The sequence below is a fragment of the Poeciliopsis prolifica genome, unplaced genomic scaffold (genome assembly GCF_027474105.1).
Source record: "Poeciliopsis prolifica strain line A6 unplaced genomic scaffold, Auburn_PproV2 SCAFFOLD127, whole genome shotgun sequence".
Classification (NCBI taxonomy): Eukaryota; Metazoa; Chordata; class Actinopteri; order Cyprinodontiformes; family Poeciliidae; genus Poeciliopsis; species Poeciliopsis prolifica.
The window spans coordinates 709,614-734,417 of NW_026562502.1; the positions used below are offsets into that span (position 1 = coordinate 709,614).

At 50.1% G+C, this 24,804-nt stretch overlaps 1 pseudogene; it reads right to left on the reverse strand.

Moving 5' to 3' along the window:
• The window catches only part of LOC129355228 (NLR family CARD domain-containing protein 3-like), a 45,432-nt pseudogene extending 21,473 nt beyond the window's left edge, over positions 1–23,959 (reverse strand).
• Positions 23,960–24,804: the final 845 nt, after the last annotated feature.

Consider the following 24,804-nt stretch of genomic DNA (forward strand, 5'->3'; position numbering starts at 1 on the left):
ACAACAGGCTTTGTAGTGAAGATGAAGATATTAGTGAAAGTCCAACACAACCAGTAAAATTATAATAATTGGAGATATAATCAGTATTTATTATTTTGGGAATGAGACACAGCGCTGTCAATCATCCTCATGTAAAGGCAACCATTGATCCGCCTACATCAAAAGCCATGCTAACTAGCTTTAGCATTCATGAAAGGCTCTGCAGCATAGCAGAGGATAAGTAAAGGACTGCAAGAGCAGGATGAGCAGCGCCACACTGAGGGTGACTGACAGCTGTAAGACCCGCCTCCTGTCTCTGATTGGTTTCTAGTTAACGCTGGGAGAAGGCAGAGACCGTCTTTTTCTATCACGTCGTCACAACATGAGTTTTATATGTAAAAAATTATTTATAAAAGTTAAATATCCTCCTGACAAAAGATAAAAAGTGTCTTTCAGTTTCTGTATTTATGTGATTTCCTATCTATTTAGGGCAAAATGAACATCTAAAAGCGCAGGGGGTCTGGAGTTGCCCCCCTAAACCAACATACAAGTTAATCCAGGCCCACCAAGCCCAGCTGTCTCTCTGCTCTGGCGGCGCGTTCACATGAAACATGTTTCGGTTTACATTCAAAGTCCACTTGGAGCGTTTTGAGAGTCTGGTGCAGCGCGATCTGAACTGTGTGGAGGGTTTTTATAACATTACATAGACTTTGATTGTGAACCAGAAGCACCTGAGGCTAAAAACGTGTTTGGTGTGAACGCACCATGAGTCTGTCTCTTCTTCAGATTGTTCTGGATCTTGTTTTTCTCCTTCTGCTCCCAGAACACAGGCTGATACTCATCTGACAACTCCAGATCTGAATCTTGTATAGAATCCTTTCTGTTTCACTTCTCTCTCCTACAACAGTGTGGAGTCATTAAATACACTGAAATGGTCCTGGTCTCCATGACAGTTGACATTCATAATGTTGGACAAACAGGAGCTTCTGGACATTTGGACTCATCACAGAGATCTCCAGAACACCGCAGGATGCTCACTCAGAGGCCGAGAACAAAAACAAAGGTGGGGAAGGCGAGGAGGGCAACAAGCTAAGCTAAAACTGACGCCACACCGGCTGCACTTACCACCACTGGCCTCACCAAGGTCCGGCCCGGTCACACAAACAAAATGGACATGTGTTTCTCCATCATCATAACCGATGGATTATGAAGTCAAATGTCATAATTTTCACTGAAACATGGCTGAACAACAGCAGCTTGAACAATGCTAACGAGTTAGCAGGACGCTACACACACAGGATAGCAGAGGTCTCTCTTTTGTGCACAGACTCTGTTGCTACCGAGAGACACTGATCACCCAACGTGGCGTTTATAATGGTCAAATGCAGATGATTCTCTCCCTAGAGAAACTCTCTTCCATCATTCTCACTGCAGTGAACATCCCCCAGGATGCTAATGCTAAACTGGCTATGAAACAGCTTCATGCAGCCATTAGCAAACAGCTGACCAAACATCCTGAGGCTACATCTCCACCACCATTGACAGCAACACCCAGAAACAGATCATCATGGACCCCAACTAGAAGCCACCGATGTAGGAACGGCACAGAGAAAGGTCAAAGGTCACAAGTCTGCAAGCCCTGCAGACACCAAAGCACTACTTCCTGCCACAGAAAACTACAGGAAGTGGTGTCATCACAGACACAAGTCACCCAACATAGAGACTCTCATGCCCTCTGGGAGGCGCTACAGACATCACCTAATACATGTGTTTGGCTTAGAATGCTAGCTATTGCTCTGGGCATTACTTCTGCTGCTAGCTAGTGCGCTGCACATTAGTTAGGCATGTAGCTAGTGTGCTAATCTTTACTGGTTTTGTTCCATAATGCACTGGGCTTTACTGGGCTGCTAGCTAATACATGTTTGGCGTAGAATGCTAGCTAATGCTCTGGGCTTCGTTTAGCCTGCTAGCTAAATAGCTGGGCTTTACCGGGTTGCTAAGTGACATTCAGTGCCTGCTGACTTGTACGCTACATTCTGGAAGGATTGGAAACGGCTCATCTTAAAACAAAAACTTTAACTTCCAGATGAAATGGGCTGGGTTGTGTTTTTAAGTGCCTGGGTTGTTTTTTAATAGACGCAGAAACCCAAATGGAAATACATATTGTGATAAATGTGAACTTTGCATAAAGTCCCGTTTAAAGGTGAATTCTCATCAGCAGCAGCCTGACACAGGACTACATGAAACATGCTGTGCAACATTTCTCTGATTTATATTGATGTTTGACAGCATTTTCAGTTACGCTTTTGGGTAAATGCTGATATTTCTGGTTAACAGACGTCTTACCTTGGGTCTGACAATCCAGGAGGATTACTGAAGTAAAAAGGAAGATCTATGGATCGGTCACTCTTCATAGAAACGCCGCTGGGTGATGGAGAGGCTGCTCTGTTCTCCTCTGGATTCATCATCAGCTTCCTCTGCTGTGAAGCCCATCTGAGAGGGAACCAGAGACACTCAGTCACCATGGGATTCACTTCCAGTTCACCCAGTTGGCTGCTCTAGAAACTGGCCAGTAGGACAGGAAGACCAACATCTCCTGGGTTGAATGAAACACGTCCTGCTGGTTCCTCACTGTCTGCAGAGACTCATCACTTCAATGTGTCCTTGATCTAAAGTTAACATCTGAATGGAAGCTGCTGGCGTCCAGAGAGCCAGGTGACCTCTGATGGACCAGGTTGACCTCTGATGGACCAGGGAGACCTCTGATGGACCAGGGTGACCTCTGATGGACCAGGTTGACCTCTGATGGATCAGGGCGACCTCTGATGGAAAGGAGTGACCTCTGATGGACCAGGTTGACCTCTGTTGGAACTGGGCGACCTCTAATGGAACTGGGTGACCTCTAATAGACCAGGGTGACCTCTGATGGACCAGGGCGACCTCTGATGGACCAGGGTGACCTCTGATGTAACTGGGTGACCTCTGATGGTACTGGGTGACCTCTGATGGAACAAGGTGACCTCTGATGCTACTGGGTGACCTCTGATAGACCAGGGTGACCTCTGATGGACCAGGGTGACCTCTGATGGAGCAGGACGACCTCTGATGGACCAGGGTGACCTCTGATGTAACTGGGTGACCTCTGATGGTACTGGGTGACCTCTGATGGAACAAGGTGACCTCTGATGCTACTGGGTGACCTCTGATAGACCAGGGTGACCTCTGATGGACCAGGGTGACCTCTGATGGAGCAGGGCGACCTCAGATGGACCAGGGTGACCTCTGATGTAACTGGGTGACCTCTGATGGTACTGGGTGACCTCTGATGGAACAAGGTGACCTCTGATGCTACTGGGACCTCCAATGGATCAGGGCGACCTCTGATGGAACAGAGTGACCTCTGATGGAACTGGGTGACCTCTGATGCTACTGGGTGACCTCTGATAGACCAGGGTGACCTCTGATGGACCAGGGTGACCTCTGATGGACCAGGGTGACCTCTGATGGACCAGGGCGACCTCTGATGGATCAGGGTGACCTCTGATGGACCAGGGTGACCTCTGATGGACCAGGGTGACCTCTGATGTAACTGGGTGACCTCTGATGGTACTGGGTGACCTCTGATGGAACAAGGTGACCTCTGATGCTACTGGGTGACCTCTGATAGACCAGGGTGACCTTTGATGGACCAGGGTGACCTCTGATGGAGCAGGGCGACCTCTGATGGACCAGGGTGACCTCTGATGTAACTGGGTGACCTCTGATGGTACTGGGTGACCTCTGATGGAACAAGGTGACCTCTGATGCTACTGGGTGACCTCTGATAGACCAGGGTGACCTCTGATGGACCAGGGTGACCTCTGATGGAAAGGGGTGACCTCTGATGGACCAGGTTGACCTCTGATGGATCAGGGCGACCTCTGATGGAAAGGAGTGACCTCTGATGGACCAGGTTGACCTCTGTTGGAACTGGGCGACCTCTAATGGAACTGGGTGACCTCTAATAGACCAGGGTGACCTCTGATGGACCAGGGCGACCTCTGATGGACCAGGGTGACCTCTGATGGACCAGGGCGACCTCTGATGGACCAGGGAGACCTCTGATGTAACTGGGTGACCTCTGATGCTACTGGGTGACCTCTGATAGACCAGGGTGACCTCTGATGGACCAGGGTGACCTCTGATGGAAAGGGGTGACCTCTGATGGACCAGGGTGACCTCTGATGGACCAGGTTGACCTCTGATGGATCAGGGCGACCTCTGATGGAAAGGAGTGACCTCTGATGGACCAGGTTGACCTCTGTTGGAACTGGGCGACCTCTAATGGAACTGGGTGACCTCTAATAGACCAGGGCGACCTCTGATGGACCAGGGCGACCTCTGATGGACCAGGGTGACCTCTGATGTAACTGGGTGACCTCTGATGGTACTGGGTGACCTCTGATGGAACAAGGTGACCTCTGATGCTACTGGGTGACCTCTGATAGACCAGGGTGACCTCTGATGGACCAGGGTGACCTCTGATGGAGCAGGGCGACCTCTGATGGACCAGGGTGACCTCTGATGTAACTGGGTGACCTCTGATGGTACTGGGTGACCTCTGATGGAACAAGGTGACCTCTGATGCTACTGGGTGACCTCTGATAGACCAGGGTGACCTCTGATGGACCAGGGTGACCTCTGATGGAGCAGGGCGACCTCTGATGGACCAGGGTGACCTCTGATGTAACTAGGTGACCTCTGATGGTACTGGGTGACCTCTGATGGAACAAGGTGACCTCTGATGCTACTGGGTGACCTCCAATGGATCAGGGTGACCTCTGATGGATCAGGGTGACCTCTAATGGATCAGGGCGACCTCTGATGGAACAGAGTGACCTCTGATGGAACTGGGTGACCTCTGATGCTACTGGGTGACCTCTGATAGACCAGGGTGACCTCTGATGGACCAGGGTGACCTCTGATGGACCAGGGTGACCTCTGATGGACCAGGGCGACCTCTGATGGACCAGGGAGACCTCTGATGGATCAGGGTGATCTCTGATGGACCAGGTTGACCTCTGATGGATCAGGGTGACCTCTGATGGACCAGGGTGACCTCTGATGGAACAGGGTGACCTCTGATGGACCAGGTTGACCTCTGATGGACCAGGGTGACCTCTGATGGAGCAGGGCGACCTCTGATGGACCAGGGTGACCTCTGATGTAACTGGGTGACCTCTGATGGTACTGGGTGACCTCTGATGGAACAAGGTGACCTCTGATGCTACTGGGTGACCTCTGATAGACCAGGGTGACCTCTGATGGACCAGGGTGACCTCTGATGGAGCAGGGCGACCTCTGATGGACCAGGGTGACCTCTGATGTAACTGGGTGACCTCTGATGGTACTGGGTTACCTCTGATGGAACAAGGTGACCTCTGATGCTACTGGGTGACCTCCAATGGATCAGGGTGACCTCTGATGGATCAGGGTGACCTCTAATGGATCAGGGCGACCTCTGATGGAACAGAGTGACCTCTGATGGAACTGGGTGACCTCTGATGCTACTGGGTGACCTCTGATAGACCAGGGTGACCTCTGATGGACCAGGGTGACCTCTGATGGACCAGGGTGACCTCTGATGGACCAGGGCGACCTCTGATGGACCAGGGAGACCTCTGATGGATCAGGGTGATCTCTGATGGACCAGGTTGACCTCTGATGGATCAGGGTGACCTCTGATGGACCAGGGTGACCTCTGATGGAACAGGGTGACCTCTGATGGACCAGGTTGACCTCTGATGGACCAGGGCGACCTCTGATGGACCAGGGTGACCTCTGATGTAACTGGGTGACCTCTGATGGTACTGGGTGACCTCTGATGGAACAAGGTGACCTCTGATGCTACTGGGTGACCTCTGATAGACCAGGGTGACCTCTGATGGAGCAGGGCGACCTCTGATGGACCAGGGTGACCTCTGATGTAACTGGGTGACCTCTGATGGTACTGGGTGACCTCTGATGGAACAAGGTGACCTCTGATGCTACTGGGTGACCTCTGATAGACCAGGGTGACCTCTGATGGACCAGGGTGACCTCTGATGGACCAGGGTGACCTCTGATGGACCAGGGTGACCTCTGATGTAACTGGGTGACCTCTGATGGTACTGGGTGACCTCTGATGGAACAAGGTGACCTCTGATGCTACTGGGTGACCTCTGATAGACCAGGGTGACCTCTGATGGACCAGGGTGACCTCTGATGGAGCAGGGCGACCTCTGATGGACCAGGGTGACCTCTGATGTAACTGGGTGACCTCTGATGGTACTGGGTGACCTCTGATGGAACAAGGTGACCTCTGATGCTACTGGGTGACCTCTGATAGACCAGGGTGACCTCTGATGGACCAGGGTGACCTCTGATGGACCAGGGTGACCTCTGATGGAAAGGGGTGACCTCTGATGGACCAGGTTGACCTCTGATGGATCAGGGCGACCTCTGATGGAAAGGAGTGACCTCTGATGGACCAGGTTGACCTCTGTTGGAACTGGGCGACCTCTAATGGAACTGGGTGACCTCTAATAGACCAGGGTGACCTCTGATGGACCAGGCGACCTCTGATGGACCAGGGTGACCTCTGATGGACCAGGCGACCTCTGATGGACCAGGAGACCTCTGATGTAACTGGGTGACCTCTGATGCTACTGGTGACCTCTGATAGACCAGGGTGACCTCTGATGGACCAGGGTGACCTCTGATGGAAAGGGGTGACCTCTGATGGACCAGGTGACCTCTGATGGATCAGGGCGACCTCTGATGGAAAGGGTGACCTCTGATGGACCAGGTTGACCTCTGTTGGAACTGGGCGACCTCTAATGGAACTGGGTGACCTCTAATAGACCAGGGCGACCTCTGATGGACCAGGGCGACCTCTGATGGACAGGGTGACCTCTGATGTAACTGGTGACCTCTGATGGTACTGTGCCTGATGGAACAAGGTGACCTCTGATGCTACTGGTGACCTCTGATAGACCAGGGTACCTCTGATGGACCAGGGTGACCTCTGATGGAGCAGGGCGACCTCTGATGGACCAGGGTGACCTCTGATGTAACTGGGTGACCTCTGATGGTACTGGGTGACCTCTGATGGAACAAGGTGACCTCTGATGCTACTGGGTGACCTCTGATAGACCAGGGTGACCTCTGATGGACCAGGGTGACCTCTGATGGAGCAGGGCGACCTCTGATGGACCAGGGTGACCTCTGATGTAACTGGGTGACCTCTGATGGTACTGGGTGACCTCTGATGGAACAAGGTGACCTCTGATGCTACTGGGTGACCTCCAATGGATCAGGGTGACCTCTGATGGATCAGGGGACCTCTAATGGATCAGGGCGACCTCTGATGGAACAGAGTGACCTCTGATGGAACTGGGTGACCTCTGATGGAACTGGGTGACCTCTGATGCTACTGGGTGACCTCTGATAGACCAGGGTGACCTCTGATGGACCAGGGTGACCTCTGATGGACCAGGGTGACCTCTGATGGACCAGGGCGACCTCTGATGGACCAGGGAGACCTCTGATGGATCAGGGTGATCTCTGATGGACCAGGTTGACCTCTGATGGATCAGGGTGACCTCTGATGGACCAGGGTGACCTCTGATGGAACAGGGTGACCTCTGATGGACCAGGTTGACCTCTGATGGATCAGGTGACCTCTGATGGATCAGGGCGACCTCTGATGGAACAGAGTGACCTCTGATGGAACTGGGTGACCTCTGATGGAACTGGGTGACCTCTGATGCTACTGGGTGACCTCTGATAGACCAGGGTGACCTCTGATGGACCAGGGTGACCTCTGATGGACCAGGGTGACCTCTGATGGACCAGGGCGACCTCTGATGGACCAGGGAGACCTCTGATGGATCAGGGTGATCTCTGATGGACCAGGTTGACCTCTGATGGATCAGGGTGACCTCTGATGGACCAGGGTGACCTCTGATGGAACAGGGTGACCTCTGATGGACCAGGTTGACCTCTGATGGATCAGGGTGACCTCTGATGGACCAGGGCGACCTCTGATGGAACAGGGTGACCTCTGATGGATCAGGGTGACCTCTGATGGACCAGGTTGACCTCTGATGGATCAGGGTGACCTCTGATGCTACTGGGTGACCTCTGATGCTACTGGGTGACCTCTGATGAACCAGGGCGACCTCTGATGGAACTGGGCGACCTCTAATGGAACTGGGTGACCTCTGATGGTACTGGGTGACCTCTGATGGAACAAGGTGACCTCTGATGCTACTGGGTGACCTCCGATGGATCAGGGTGACCTCTGATGAACCAGGGCGACCTCTGATGGACCAGGGTGACCTCTGATGGACCAGGGTGACCTCTGATGGACCAGGGTGACCTCTGATGGACCAGGGTGACCTCTGATGGAAAGGAGTGACCTCTGATGGACCAGGTTGACCTCTGTTGGAACTGGGCGACCTCTAATGGAACTGGGTGACCTCTAATAGACCAGGGTGACCTCTGATGGACCAGGGCGACCTCTGATGGACCAGGGTGACCTCTGATGTAACTGGGTGACCTCTGATGGTACTGGGTGACCTCTGATGGAACAAGGTGACCTCTGATGCTAACTGGGTGACCTCTGATGGACCAGGGTGACCTCTGATGGAGCAGGGCGACCTCTGATGGACCAGGGTGACCTCTGATGTAACTGGGTGACCTCTGATGGTACTGGGTGACCTCTGATGGAACAAGGTGACCTCTGATGCTACTGGGTGACCTCCAATGGATCAGGTGACCTCTGATGGATCAGGGTGACCTCTAATGGATCAGGGCGACCTCTGATGGAACAGAGTGACCTCTGATGGAACTGGGTGACCTCTGATGCTACTGGGTGACCTCTGATAGACCAGGGTGACCTCTGATGGACCAGGGCGACCTCTGATGGACCAGGGTGACCTCTGATGGATCAGGGTGATCTCTGATGGACCAGGTTGACCTCTGATGGATCAGGGTGACCTCTGATGGACCAGGGTGACCTCTGGAACAGGGTGACCTCTGATGGACCAGGTTGACCTCTGATGGACCAGGGCAACCTCTGATGGACCAGGGTGACCTCTGATGTAACTGGGTGACCTCTGATGGTACTGGGTGACCTCTGATGGAACAAGGTGACCTCTGATGCTACTGGGTGACCTCTGATAGACCAGGGTGACCTCTGATGGAGCAGGGCGACCTCTGATGGACCAGGGTGACCTCTGATGTAACTGGGTGACCTCTGATGGTACTGGGTGACCTCTGATGGAACAAGGTGACCTCTGATGCTACTGGGTGACCTCTTATAGACCAGGTGACCTCTGATGGACCAGGGTGACCTCTGATGGACCAGGTGACCTCTGATGGACCAGGGTGACCTCTGATGTAACTGGGTGACCTCTGATGGTACTGGGTGACCTCTGATGGAACAAGGTGACCTCTGATGCTACTGGGTGACCTCTGATAGACCAGGGTGACCTCTGATGGACCAAGGGTGACCTCTGATGGAGCAGGGCGACCTCTGATGGACCAGGGTGACCTCTGATGTAACTGGGTGACCTCTGATGGTACTGGGTGACCTCTGATGGAACAAGGTGACCTCTGATGCTACTGGGTGACCTCTGATAGACCAGGGTGACCTCTGATGGACCAGGGTGACCTCTGATGGACCAGGGTGACCTCTGATGGAAAGGGGTGACCTCTGATGGACCAGGTTGACCTCTGATGGATCAGGCTGCGACCTCTGATGGAAAGGAGTGACCTCTGATGGACCAGGTGACCTCTGTTGGAACTGGGGCGACCTCTAATGGAACTGGGTGGACCTCTAATAGACCAGGGTGACCTCTGATGGACCAGGGCGACCTCTGATGGACCGGGTGGGACCTCTGATGGACCAGGGCGACCTCTGATGGACAGGGAGACCTCTGATGTAACTGGGTGACCTCTGATGCTACTGGGTGACCTCTGATAGACCAGGGTGACCTCTGATGGACCAGGGTGACCTCTGATGGAAAAGGGGTGACCTCTGATGGACCAGTTGACCTCTGATGGATCAGGGCGACCTCTGATGGAAAGGAGTGACCTCTGATGGACCAGGTTGACCTCTGTTGGAACTGGGCGACCTCTAATGGAACTGGGTGACCTCTAATAGACCAGGGCGACCTCTGATGGACCAGGGCGACCTCTGATGGACCAGGGTGACCTCTGATGTAACTGGGTGACCTCTGATGGTACTGGGTGACCTCTGATGGAACAAGGTGACCTCTGATGCTACTGGGTGACCTCTGATAGACCAGGGTGACCTCTGATGGACCAGGGTGACCTCTGATGGAGCAGGGCGACCTCTGATGGACCAGGGTGACCTCTGATGTAACTGGGTGACCTCTGATGGTACTGGGTGACCTCTGATGGAACAAGGTGACCTCTGATGCTACTGGGTGACCTCTGATAGACCAGGGTGACCTCTGATGGACCAGGGTGACCTCTGATGGAGCAGGGCGACCTCTGATGGACCAGGGTGACCTCTGATGTAACTGGGTGACCTCTGATGGTACTGGGTGACCTCTGATGGAACAAGGTGACCTCTGATGCTACTGGGTGACCTCCAATGGATCAGGGTGACCTCTGATGGATCAGGGTGACCTCTAATGGATCAGGGCGACCTCTGATGGAACAGAGTGACCTCTGATGGAACTGGGTGACCTCTGATGGAACTGGGTGACCTCTGATGCTACTGGGTGACCTCTGATAGACCAGGGTGACCTCTGATGGACCAGGGTGACCTCTGATGGACCAGGGTGACCTCTGATGGACCAGGGCGACCTCTGATGGACCAGGTTGACCTCTGATGGATCAGGGTGACCTCTGATGGACCAGGGTGACCTCTGATGGAACAGGGTGACCTCTGATGGACCAGGTTGACCTCTGATGGATCAGGGTGACCTCTGATGGACCAGGGCGACCTCTGATGGAACAGGGTGACCTCTGATGGATCAGGGTGACCTCTGATGGACCAGGTTGACCTCTGATGGATCAGGGTGACCTCTGATGCTACTGGGTGACCTCTGATGCTACTGGGTGACCTCTGATGAACCAGGGCGACCTCTGATGGAACTGGGCGACCTCTAATGGAACTGGGTGACCTCTGATGGTACTGGGTGACCTCTGATGGAACAAGGTGACCTCTGATGCTACTGGGTGACCTCCGATGGATCAGGGTGACCTCTGATGAACCAGGGCGACCTCTGATGGACCAGGGTGACCTCTGATGGACCAGGGTGACCTCTGATGGACCAGGGTGACCTCTGATGGACCAGGGTGACCTCTGATGGAAAGGAGTGACCTCTGATGGACAGGTTGACCTCTGTTGGAACTGGGCGACCTCTAATGGAACTGGGTGACCTCTAATAGACCAGGGTGACCTCTGATGGACCAGGGCGACCTCTGATGGACCAGGGTGACCTCTGATGTAACTGGGTGACCTCTGATGGTACTGGGTGACCTCTGATGGAACAAGGTGACCTCTGATGCTACTGGGTGACCTCTGATGGACCAGGGTGACCTCTGATGGAGCAGGGCGACCTCTGATGGACCAGGGTGACCTCTGATGTAACTGGGTGACCTCTGATGGTACTGGGTGACCTCTGATGGAAAAAGGTGACCTCTGATGCTACTGGTTGACCTCTGATAGACCAGGGTGACCTCTGATGGACCAGGGTGACCTCTGATGGAGCAGGGCGACCTCTGATGGACCAGGGTGACCTCTGATGGTACTGGGTGACCTCTGATGGAACAAGGTGACCTCTGATGCTACTGGGTGACCTCTAATGGATCAGGGCGACCTCTGATGGAACAGAGTGACCTCTGATGGAACTGGGTGACCTCTGATGCTACTGGGTGACCTCTGATAGACCAGGGTGACCTCTGATGGACCAGGGTGACCTCTGATGGAGCAGGGCGACCTCTGATGATCAGGGTGACCTTGATGGACCAGGGCGACCTCTGATGGAACAGGGTGACCTCTGATGGATCAGGGTGACCTCTGATGGACCAGGTTGACCTCTGATGGATCAGGGTGACCTCTGATGCTACTGGGTGACCTCTGATGCTACTGGGTGACCTCTGATGAACCAGGGCGACCTCTGATGGAACTGGGCGACCTCTAATGGAACTGGGTGACCTCTGATGGTACTGGGTGACCTCTGATGGAACAAGGTGACCTCTGATGCTACTGGGTGACCTCCGATGGATCAGGGTGACCTCTGATGAACCAGGGCGACCTCTGATGGACCAGGGTGACCTCTGATGGACCAGGGTGACCTCTGATGGACCAGGGTGACCTCTGATGGACCAGGGGACCTCTGATGGAAAGGAGTGACCTCTGATGGACGTTGACCTCTGTTGGAACTGGGCGACCTCTAATGGAACTGGGTGACCTCTAATAGACCAGGGTGACCTCTGATGGACCAGGGCGACCTCTGATGGACCAGGGTGACCTCTGATGTAACTGGTGACCTCTGATGGTACTGGGTGACCTCTGATGGAACAAGGTGACCTCTGATGCTACTGGGTGACCTCTGATGGACCAGGGTGACCTCTGATGGAGCAGGGCGACCTCTGATGGACCAGGGTGACCTCTGATGTAACTGGGTGACCTCTGATGGTACTGGGTGACCTCTGATGGAACAAGGTGACCTCTGATGCTACTGGTTGACCTCTGATAGACCAGGGTGACCTCTGATGGACCAGTGACCTCTGATGGAGCAGGGCGACCTCTGATGGCCCAGGGTGACCTCTGAGGTACTGGGTGACCTCTGATGGAACAAGGTGACCTCTGATGCTACTGGGTGACCTCTAATGGATCAGGCGACCTCTGATGGAACAGAGTGACCTCTGATGGAACTGGGTGACCTCTGATGCTACTGGGTGACCTGATAGACCAGGGTGACCTGATGGACCAGGGTGACTCTGATGGCCCAGGGTGACTTGATGGACCAGGGCGACCTCTGATGGACCAGGGAGACCTCTGATGGATCTGATCTTGATGGAGGTTGACCTCTGATGGACATCTGGGGATCAGGGTGACCTCTGATGGACCAGGGTGACCTCTGATGGAACAGGGTGACCTCTGATGGACCAGGTTGACCTCTGATGGATCAGGGTGACCTCTGATGGACCAGGGCGACCTCTGATGGAACAGGGTGACCTCTGATGGATCAGGGTGACCTCTGATGGACCAGGTTGACTCTGATGGATCAGGGTGACCTCTGATGCTACTGGGTGACCTCTGATGCTACTGGGTGACCTCTGATGAACCAGGGCGACCTCTGATGGAACTGGGCGACCTCTAATGGAACTGGGTGACCTCTGATGGTACTGGGTGACCTCTGATGGAACAAGGTGACCTCTGATGCTACTGGGTGACCTCCGATGGATCAGGGTGACCTCTGATGAACCAGGGCGACCTCTGATGACCAGGGTGACCTCTGATGGACCAGGGTGACCTCTGATGGAACCAGGGTGACTCTGATGGACCAGGGTGACCTCTGATGGACCAGGGTGACCTCTGATGGAAAGGAGTGACCTCTGATGGACCAGGTTGACCTCTGTTGGAACTGGCGACCTCTAATGGAACTGGGTGACCTCTAATAGACCAGGGTGACCTCTGATGGACCAGGGCGACCTCTGAGACCAGGGTGACCTCTGATGTAAACTGGGTGACCTCTGATGGTACTGGGTGACCTCTGATGGAACAAGGTGACCTCTGATGCTACTGGGTGACCTCTGATGGACCAGGGTTGACCTCTGATGGAGCAGGGCGACCTCTGATGGACCAGGGTGACCTCTGATGGACCAGGTGACCTCTGATGGACCAGGGTGACCTCTGATGGACCAGGGTGACCTCTGATGTACTGGGTGACCTCTGATGGTCTGGGTGACCTCTGATGGAACAAGGTGACCTCTGATGCTACTGGGTGACCTCTGATAGACCAGGTGACCTCTGATGGACCAGGGTGACCTCTGATGGACCAGGGAGACCTCTGATGGACCAGGGTGACCTCTGATGTAACTGGGTGACCTCTGATGGTACTGGGTGACCTCTGATGGAACAAGGTGACCTCTGATGCTACTGGGTGACCTTGATAGACCAGGGTGACCTCTGATGGACCAGGGTGACCTCTGATGGAAAGGGGTGACCTCTGATGGACCAGGTTGACCTCTGATGGATCAGGGCGACCTCTGATGGAAAGGAGTGACCTCTGATGGACCAGGTTGACCTCTGTTGGAATGGGCGACCTCTAATGGAACTGGGTGACCTCTGATGGAACAGGGTGACCTCTGATGGACCAGGGCGACCTCTGATGGACCAGGGTGACCTCTGATGGAAAGGGGTGACCTCTGATGGACCAGGTTGACCTGATGGATCAGGGCGACCTCTGATGGAAAGGAGTGACCTCTGATGGACCAGGTTGACCTCTGATAGACCAGGGTGACCTCTGATGGACCAGGGTGACCTCTGATGGAAAGGGGGTGACCTCTGATGGACCAGGTTTGACCTCTGATGGATCAGGGCGACCTCTGATGGAAAGGAGTGACCTCTGATGGACCAGGTTGACCTCTGTTGGACTGGGCGACCTCTAATGGAACTGGGTGACCTCTAATAGACCAGGGTGACCTCTGATGGACCAGGGTGACCTCTGATGGACCAGGGTGACCTCTGATGGACCAGGGTGACCTCTGATTGTAACTGGGTGACCTCTGATGGTACTTGGGTGACCTCTGATGGAACAAGGTGACCTCTGATGCTACTGGGTGACCTCTGATAGACCATGGTGACCTCTGATGGACCAGGGTGACCTCTGATGGACCATGGTGACCTCTGATGGACCAGGTGACCTCTGATGTAATGGGTGACCTCTGATGGTACTGGGTGACCTCTGATGGAACAAGGTGACCTCTGATGCTACTGGGTGACCCCAATGGATCAGGGTGACCTCTGATGGATCAGGGTGACTCTAATGGATCAGGGCGACCTCTGATGGAACAGAGTGACCTCTGATGGAACTGGGTGACCTCTGATGCTACTGGGGACCTCTGATAGACCAGGGTGACCTCTGATGGACCAGGGTGACCTCTGATGGACCAGGGTGACCTCTGATGGACCAGGGCGACTGATGGACCAGGGAGACCTCTGATGGATCAGGGTGATCTCTGATGGATCAGGTTGACCTCTGATGGATCAGGGTGACCTCTGATGGACCAGGGTGACTCTGATGGAACAGGGTGACCTCTGATGGACCAGGTTGACCTCTGATGGATCAGGGTGACCTCTGATGGACCAGGCGACCTCTGATGGAACAGGGTGACCTCTGATGGATCAGGGTGACCTCTGATGGACCAGGTTGACCTCTGATGGATCAGGGTGACCTCTGATGCTACTGGGTGACCTCTGATGCTACTGGGTGACCTCGGATGAACCAGGGCGACCTCTGATGGAACTGGCGACCTCTAATGGAACTGGGTGACCTCTGATGGTACTGGGTGACCTCCGATGGATCAGGGGACCTCTGATGAACCAGGGCGACCTCTGATGGACCAGGGTGACCTCTGATGGACCAGGTGACTTCTGATGGACCAGGGTGACCTCTGATGGACCAGGTGACCTCTGATGGACCAGGGTGACCTCTGATGGAACTGGGTGACCTCTGATTGTAAAAGGTTGGATGGGTCTGTGGCCTAGTCAAAACATGGTCATTACACTTTTTGCTAAAATAACTCTTATGTAATTAGTTTCCATTTGCTCACTTCTGCCCATTTGAGCTGAAGATGTTTTAGGTCTCTGTCACTTTAAATCCAAACTAGCTGCTTCTGGCCACGCCCCCAATGCAGCATGTACAGGGAAATGGCTGCAAACACATGTGCAAATGTACAAGAGTGCAAAGCAAAAGAAAAGCCTCCTGAACCACCAACAGGATGCAGCAAGTGGTTCCTGGATGGCAAGTCAAAAAAAGTTTTTATCTATTTCAGCAGCCATTGTACATCAGAAAAACCAGCTGACCAAACATGCTGGACCTAAGCTTAGGCTGCTAGCTAGCGCGTTGGACATTGCTTATGTTGCTAGCTAGATCCATGGGCATTGCTTCGGTTGCTAGCTAGCGACTTGGACATTGCTTAAGTTGCTAGCTAGCGCTCTCTAGGCATTACTTCTGCTGCTAGCTAGTGCGCTGGGCAATGCTTAAGTTGCAAGCTAGCATGCTGGACATTGGTTAGGCATATAGTCTGTGCTAATCTTTACTGGTTTGTTCCATAATGCACTGGGCTTTACTGGGCTGCTAGCTAATACATGTGTTGGCGTAGAATGCTAGCTAATGCTCTGGGCTTCGTTTAGCCTGCTAGCTAAATAGCTGGGCTTTACCGGGTTGCTAAGTGACATTCAGTGCCTGCTGACTTGTACGCTATTCTGGAAGGATTGAAACGGCTCATCTTAAAAACAACAAAAACTTTAACTTCCAGATGAAATGGCTGGGTTGTGTTTTTAAGTGCCTGGGTTGTTTTAAAATAGACGCAGAAACCCAAATGGAAATACATATTGTGATAAATGTGAACTTTGCATAAAGTCCCGTTTAAAGGTGAATTCTCATCAGCAGCAGCCTGACACAGGACTACATGAAACGTGCTGTGCAACATTTCTCTGATTTATATTGATGTTTGACAGCATTTTCAGTTACGTTTTTGGGTAAATGCTAATATTTCTGGTTAACAGACGTCTTACCTTGGGTCTGAGAATCCAGGAGTATTACTGAATCCCATAGGAAGATCTATGGATCGGTCACTCTTCATAGAAACGCCGCTGGGTGATGGAGAGGCTGCTCTGTTCTCCTCTGGATTCATCATCAGCTTCCTCTGCTGTGAAGCCCATCTGAGAGGGAACCAGAGACACTCAGTCACCATGGGATTCACTTCCAGTTCACCCAGTTGGCTGCTCTAGAAACTGGCCAGTAGGACAGGAAGACCAACATCTCCTGGGTTGAATGAAACACGTCCTGCTGGTTCCTCACTGTCTGCAGAGTCTCATCACTTCAATGTGTCCTTGATCTAAAGTTAACATCTGAATGGAAGCTGCTGGCGTCCAGAGAGCCAGGTGACCTCTGATGGACCAGGGTGACCTCTGATGGAACAGGGTGACCTCTGATGGACCAGGGTGACCTCTGATGGACCAGGTTGACCTCTGATGGACCAGGGTGACCTCTGATGGACCAGGGTGACCTCTGATGGACCAGGTTGACCTCTGATGGACCAGGGAGACCTCTGATGGACCAGGGTGACCTCTGATGGACCAGGGTGACCTCTGATGGACCAGGTTGACCTCTGATGGATCAGGGCGACCTCTGATGGACCAGGGTGACCTCTGATGGAAAGGGGTAACCTCTGATGGACCAGGTTGACCTCTGATGGATCAGGGCGACCTCTGATGGACCAGGGAGACCTCTGATGGACCAGGGTGACCTCTGATGGACCAGGGTGACCTCTGATGGAAAGGGGTGACCTCTGATGGACCAGGTTGACCTCTGATGGATCAGGGCGACCTCTGATGGAAAGGAGTGACCTCTGATGGACCAGGTTGACCTCTGTTGGAACTGGGCGACCTCTAATGGAACTGGGTGACCTCTAATAGACCAGGGTGACCTCTGATGGACCAGGGCGACCTCTGATGGACCAGGGTGACCTCTGATGTAACTGGGTGACCTCTGATGGTACTGGGTGACCTCTGATGGAACAAGGTGACCTCTGATGCTACTGGGTGACCTCCAATGGATCAGGGTGACCTCTGATGGAGCAGGGCGACCTCTGATAGACCAGGGTGACCTCTGATGGACCAGGGTGACCTCTGATGGAGCAGGGCGACCTCTGATGGACCAGGGTGACCTCTGATGTAACTGGGTGACCTCTGATGGTACTGGGTGACCTCTGATGGAACAAGGTGACCTCTGATGCTACTGGGTGACCTCTGATGGACCAGGGTGACCTCTGATGGACCAGGGTGACCTCTGATGGACCAGGGTGACCTCTGATGGAGCAGGGTGACCTCTGATGGAGCAGGGTGACCTCTGATGGACCAGGGTGACCTCTGATGGACCAGGGTGACCTCTGATGGAGCAGGGTGACCTCTGATGTAACTGGGTGACCTCTGATGGTACTGGGTGACCTCTGATGGAACAAGGTGACCTCTGATGCTAGGGTGACCTCCAATGGAACAGGGTGACCTCTGATGGAACAGAGTGACCTCTGATGGAAGGTGACCTCTGATGCTACTGGGTGACCTCTGATAGACCAGGGTGACCTCTGATGGACCAGGGTGACCTCTGATGGACCAGGGTGACCTCTGATGGACCAGGGCGACCTCTGATGGACCAGGGAGACCTCTGATGGATCAGGGTGATCTCTGATGGATCAGGTTGACCTCTGATGGATCAGGGTGACCTCTGATGGACCAGGGTGACCTCTGATGGAACAGGGTGACCTCTGATGGACCAGGTTGACCTCTGTTGGACCAGGTTGACCTCTGATGGATCAGGGTGACCTCTGATGCTACTGGGTGACCTCTGATGCTACTGGGTGACCTCTGATGAACCAGGGCGACCTCTGATGGAACTGGGCGACCTCTAATGGAACTGGGTGACCTCTGATGGTACTGGGTGACCTCTGATGGAACAAGGTGACCTCTGATGCTACTGGGTGACCTCCGATGGATCAGGGTGACCTCTGATGAACCAGGGCGACCTCTGATGGACCAGGGTGACCTCTGATGGACCAGTGTGACCTCTGATGGACCAGGGTGACCTCTGATGGACCAGGGTGACCTTTGATGGACCAGGGTGACCTCTGATGGAACTGGGTGACCTCTGATGTAAAAGGGTTGGATGGGTCTGTGGCCTAGTCAAAACATGGTCATTACACTTTTTGCTAAAATAACTCTTATGTAATTAGTTTCCATTTGCTCACTTCTGCCCATTTTGAGCTGAAGATGTTTTAGGGTCTCTGTCACTTTAAATCCAAACTAGCTGCTTCTGGCCACGCCCCCAATGCAGCATGTACAGGGAAATGGCTGCAAACACATGTGCAACTGTACAAGAGTCCAAAGCAAAAGAAAAGCCTCCTGAACCACCAACAGGATGCAGCAAGTGGTTCCTGGATGGCAAGTCAAACAAAAGTTTTATCTATTTCAGCAGCCATTGTACATCAGAAAAACCAGCTGACCAAACATGCTGGACCTAAGCTTAGGCTGCTAGCTAGCGCGTTGGACATTGCTTATGTTGCTAGCTAGATCATGGGCATTGCTTCGGTTGCTAGCTAGCGACTTGGACATTGCTTAAGTTGCTAGCTAGCGCTCTAGGCATTACTTTTGCTGCTAGCTAGTGCGCTGGGCAATGCTTAAGTTGCAAGCTAGCATGCTGGACATTGGTTAGGCATATAGCTAGTGTGCTAATCTTTACTGGTTTTGTTCCATAATGCACTGGGCTTTACTGGGCTGCTAGCTAATACATGTGTTTGGCGTAGAATGCTAGCTAATGCTCTGGGCTTCGTTTAGCCTGCTAGCTAAATAGCTGGGCTTTACCGGGTTGCTAAGTGACATTCAGTGCCTGCTGACTTGTACGCTACATTCTGGAAGGATTGGAAACGGCTCATCTTAAAAACAACAAAAACTTTAACTTCCAGATGAAATGGGCTGGGTTGTGTTTTTAAGTGCCTGGGTTGTTTTTAATAGACGCAGAAACCCAAATGGAAATACATATTGTGATAAATGTGAACTTTGCATAAAGTCCCGTTTAAAGGTGAATTCTCATCAGCAGCAGCCTGACACAGGACTACATGAAACGTGCTGTGCAACATTTCTCTGATTTATATTGATGTTTGACAGCATTTTCAGTTACGTTTTGGGTAAATGCTAATATTTCTGGTTAACAGACGTCTTACCTTGGGTCTGACAATCCAGGAGGATTACTGAAGTAAAAAGGAAGATCTATGGATCGGTCACTCTTCATAGAAACGCCGCTGGGTGATGGAGAGGCTGCTCTGTTCTCCTCTGGATTCATCATCAGCTTCCTCTGCTGTGAAGCCCATCTGAGAGGGAACCAGAGACACTCAGTCACCATGGGATTCACTTCCAGTTCACCCAGTTGGCTGCTCTACAAACTGGCCAGTAGGACAGGAAGACCATCATCTCCTGGGTTGAATGAAACACGTCCTGCTGGTTCCTCACTGTCTGCAGAATCTCTAGTCAATAATTCGATTCTTTGCTCTGAAATCAGTTTTTATGCTTCGAGTCTCAATCAGCTTTACGGCTCAGTGATTGTTTGCATGTTGATGTTCAAGTCAAAATATATTTTGTTTTTTGACTGTTTATTATTTCATTACTATTAAAAGTCTGCAGAATTTTTTTTTATTTTGTGTAAAACATGTATTATGTAGCAAATATCTGTGAGTCTATGAGACTCTCATCATATTCATTATAAGCCTCAATGTTTCTGTTTACTGTTGTTTACTTGGCAGTTTGTCTGAAGAGCTGACGGATCAGCTGATTGGCCGACCGTAACATCTGCTGCGCTCTTCCTGAGCGTTGCATTTAGACTGTGGGAGTTAAATCAGCCAAACTGTCTGATTATGTCACGTTGCATAATAGACATTATTTTATTCAACAATAACATCTCATCACATTAAAATATGAACTTCTGGTTGTTCATTCTGTTGTTCAGTGATTGGCAACTTGAACATGTCGACTCATTTTGACTCATTTGCACAAACAGTTTATTTCCACTGATGTTAAACACATACAAATAAAACTAAAGTGTTTGGTTAATAACATTTAAACTATTTGTAATTTAGCAGCATAATAAACTCCAGTTGCTTTTCCAGAAACAAAAACCTTCAAATAAAACTAAAATAATTCCATTTCTATCAGTTGTATTTATTTTTATTTTTTTATTAAAAATAAAGAATATCGAACTCTTAAGTCGTTTGGGGAGTTACAAAATAAATATGGACTATGCTCAAAAGATTTCTATAAGTATTTACAATTAAGGGATTATCTTTTATCACACAAAGAATGGCCTACCTTGAAACAAGATACATCATCCGTAGAAATATTCCTGATAAAATGTGTAAAGGATCATAATAACAGGAAGATTGTATCTAATTTATATAAACATTTACAGATGCATTTCTCGGACAATTCTACAGACATAAAGCAAAAGTGGGAACTAGAAATGAATATTGTTATTGAAGATGAGGAGTGGGAGGAGATCTGTGTACAAGGTTTTAAGATCACCCAAAGCCCAGGATGGAAGGAATTTGACTGGAAATTAAAAATGAAATTCTTCAAAACACCTTTCAGTATTTCAAGATGTGACAGAAACGCCACAAATGTGTGCTGGAGGGGCTGAAATCAGATTGGGGATCACACTCACATTTTTTGGGACTGCCCAGTGCTGATTCCATTCTGGCAGGGGATTCAGACAGAAATCAAAGAAATATTTAAGTTTACATTACCACTGAACCCACTGCATTATATACTGGGTTTGACCTTAAGAGAAGATAAAAAGGAAGCCCAGTTATTACAGATTCTGTTACTGGTAGCAAGGAAAATGATAACTCTTTCCTGGCTAAAGCCCTTACCTCCCACCCTTCAACAATGGAAAGAAAGATTGAAGAATGTGTATATAATGGAAAAGATAAGAGCAAAACTTCATGTAAAAATGGACATGTTTCTGAGTATATGGACCCCAGCTATTTCCCACTGTGGATGGACAGATGGATAAAGATGTTAATGGGTTATAAAAAGATGTGTCAGCGCCCTTTGTATATTTCTTTCTTAATGGAATACACCGGATATGTACACCTCCCTGTCACGTGACGAGGCCTTTTGTAAGGAATGTAACTGTTTGCTGAGCACCCCATCCTTTTTTATTATTATTGTTAGTTATTTTATTTTATTTTTATATTTCTTTCTGTTTCTTTCTTTCTCGTGTGGTAATATGTAAGCGCATGTATAAATGTGCACATGCATATATGTTGGATTTATAATATTGTTAAATAAAAAATGTTCAAAAATAAATAAATAAATAAAGAACATCGACTCATCGATCCTCAGCAGGAATGATGTCACTTCCTCCTCTTGGTCTGAAAACATTTATTCATTTTAATCACAATCCTTTGCTAAGCTAGCTGTAGCATGACATCACATGCAGTACCGTGTGGACCAGCAGGGGGCGCTAAGCACCGCCTGTCTGTATCAATATAAAGAAACACTTTTAAACCCGGCAGCCGATCCTGAAGCTGAGTCTGATCTGGACCCAGAGAACCAGAACCAGAACCCATTTAAAGAGGAAAGTTTCCCAGCATCAGAACAGGAAGCAGTTCTCTGACCTTCCAGCAGGGGGAGACTGGTCGTTTGGATCAGAGTCCATCTTTAGATTTCAGTTCATCTGACCCTTCAGAGGTCAGAGGTCACAGAGGCTGGAGAAACAGAAAACATCCCATAATAAGATCTTCGTTCCTCATTAATTATTCATGAGTTCAGTCTAAAGCAATAAACATTATAGAGGCAAAGATGCTGTTACTGAATTAATGAATATTAAACATGTGAATATAAACATTTATAAAAATGTTTCTATGTTTATAAACCACATTTATGAAAATGTAAACAAGGAAATTATTTTACAATCTAATTTAGTCCCATAAAGCGCATGTATAAATGTGAACATGCATATAACCTTTCGGTCCTGCTGCGACCGAAAGGTTCTGGTTCAGCTGGGTCGGGTCAGAACCTTCATTTGGACACAAACCTGGATCTGTTGCTGCTGCAGCTATAGAAAGTTTTTCTAGAACCAAAACCTGCAGCAGAGAATCTAGTAGTTCTGGATCTGTGCTCAGAGAAAATCTGGGAGTGAAAATGATTTAATCCTTCAGCTTTTCCAAGTCCACAAACACCTGGACGGGTCCTCCAGAACCACCGGCTCCCACCCATCGGACCCGGTTCCCAGAACCAGAGCGGTGCAGCAGAACCTGGTAACCAGGAGAAACACAGACTTAATCTGTGGATGTTAAATTATTACACATAAAAAATTCATTTAAAGTAAAAACCTGAACAATAAATAATCTCCATCCTGAATGAACCTTAAAGAGTCGATCCGGTTCAGAGACTCGGATCCAGAACTTTTTCTGGAACCAGAATGATGATAAGTTTAAAGGCTCTGCAGGAAGAAACGACTCTGGGTGGAGTCTGAAGATAAACCAGAGAAACCAGTTTCATTTCACCACCAAGACTTTAACTAGACCATAGAGAAGCTCTGATGGCTCCTTCCACTGTCTGAGGTTAAAGAAAATAAATCCTTCATTTACTGTCATTCTGACCTGAAACTAAACTGTTAACTGTTTATAAACGTTTGAAGATTCAACAGTTTATAAAGTTGGTTTCTATCATTTTACAGGATTTTAATTCAGTTAAAGTTTCACTCAGCAGAATTATTAAAGGGCCACACAGAACTATTCTGAGGGCCGCAAATGGCCCCCGCGCCGCATGTTGAACACCCCAGTGCGCATGCGTCATCAGGGCGGCGGAAGATCAAAGGAAACTTTACAAAAAAACGAGACAAATAAATTAAATCACATTTCAGCCTCTTTGGTCACAGAGACCAGAACCGGACCGCAGGAGGTTCTGCTGGAGGTTCGGTTCTATTTGAGGCTCGGTTCTAATAGAGGTTCGGTTCTGTTGGAGGTTCGGTTCTGCTGGAGGTTCGGTTCTAATAGAGGTTCGGTCGGTTCGCTCCTGTCCGGTCCGGAACCAGAGAAACGCTTAAAACCGGGTCGGAACCAGTTGGATAAAAGTTCTAACTCACCTGCTGGAGTTTGAGCCACAAAATGGAGTCTAGAATGAAATACTTTCTGTTTCTGTATGTCAGCTGATTAGGTCTGCGCATGCGCAGTGTCTACAGGTGAGGCTCCTAAGCCCCGCCCCATTTCAGAAGCGGATCATGAAGGTCTGGTTCTGGTTCTGGATCTTGTGGGTTTTCAGTGCCAGAAACCAGAAAATGATTAAAAACTCCTAATCAGCTGATTAGTGTGACGTCATGAGTTTCGTTTCATGAACTGACGCAATGAATCCTGGGATGATTCTGATGAATCGGTTTCATTTTCTGAGCTTCATTTGATTAAAGCAGTTCAGCCCAGCGGCTTCACTGACTCTACAGCAACAATCTATACAGATATTGATAGGAAACTGATCAAATCATTTATATTATAGCATTAATGTTGTTATCTAGCATGTTTGTCTAATTGCTGTTTTTATGGTTGCAGATAATAAATGTGTTTCTGAAGGTATGAAAAAACTCAACTGTTGGAGAACATTTTAACAATCTGGAGGAAACTGGCCAGATGCAACAGCTGCAGTTATATTGATGCTGATATGATTCTGTTTATTGATGATATGATTCTGTTTATTGATGATATGATTCTATTTATTGATGATATGATTCTGTTTATTGATGATATGATTCTATTTATTGATTATATGATTCTGTTTATTGATGATATGATTCTATTTATTGATTATATGATTCTGTTTATTGATGATATGATTCTATTTATTGATTATATGATTCTGTTTATTGATGATATGATTCTATTTATTGATGATATTATTCTGTTTATTGATGATATTATTCTATTTATTGATGATATGATTCTATTTATTGATGATATGATTCTATTTATTGATTATATGATTCTGTT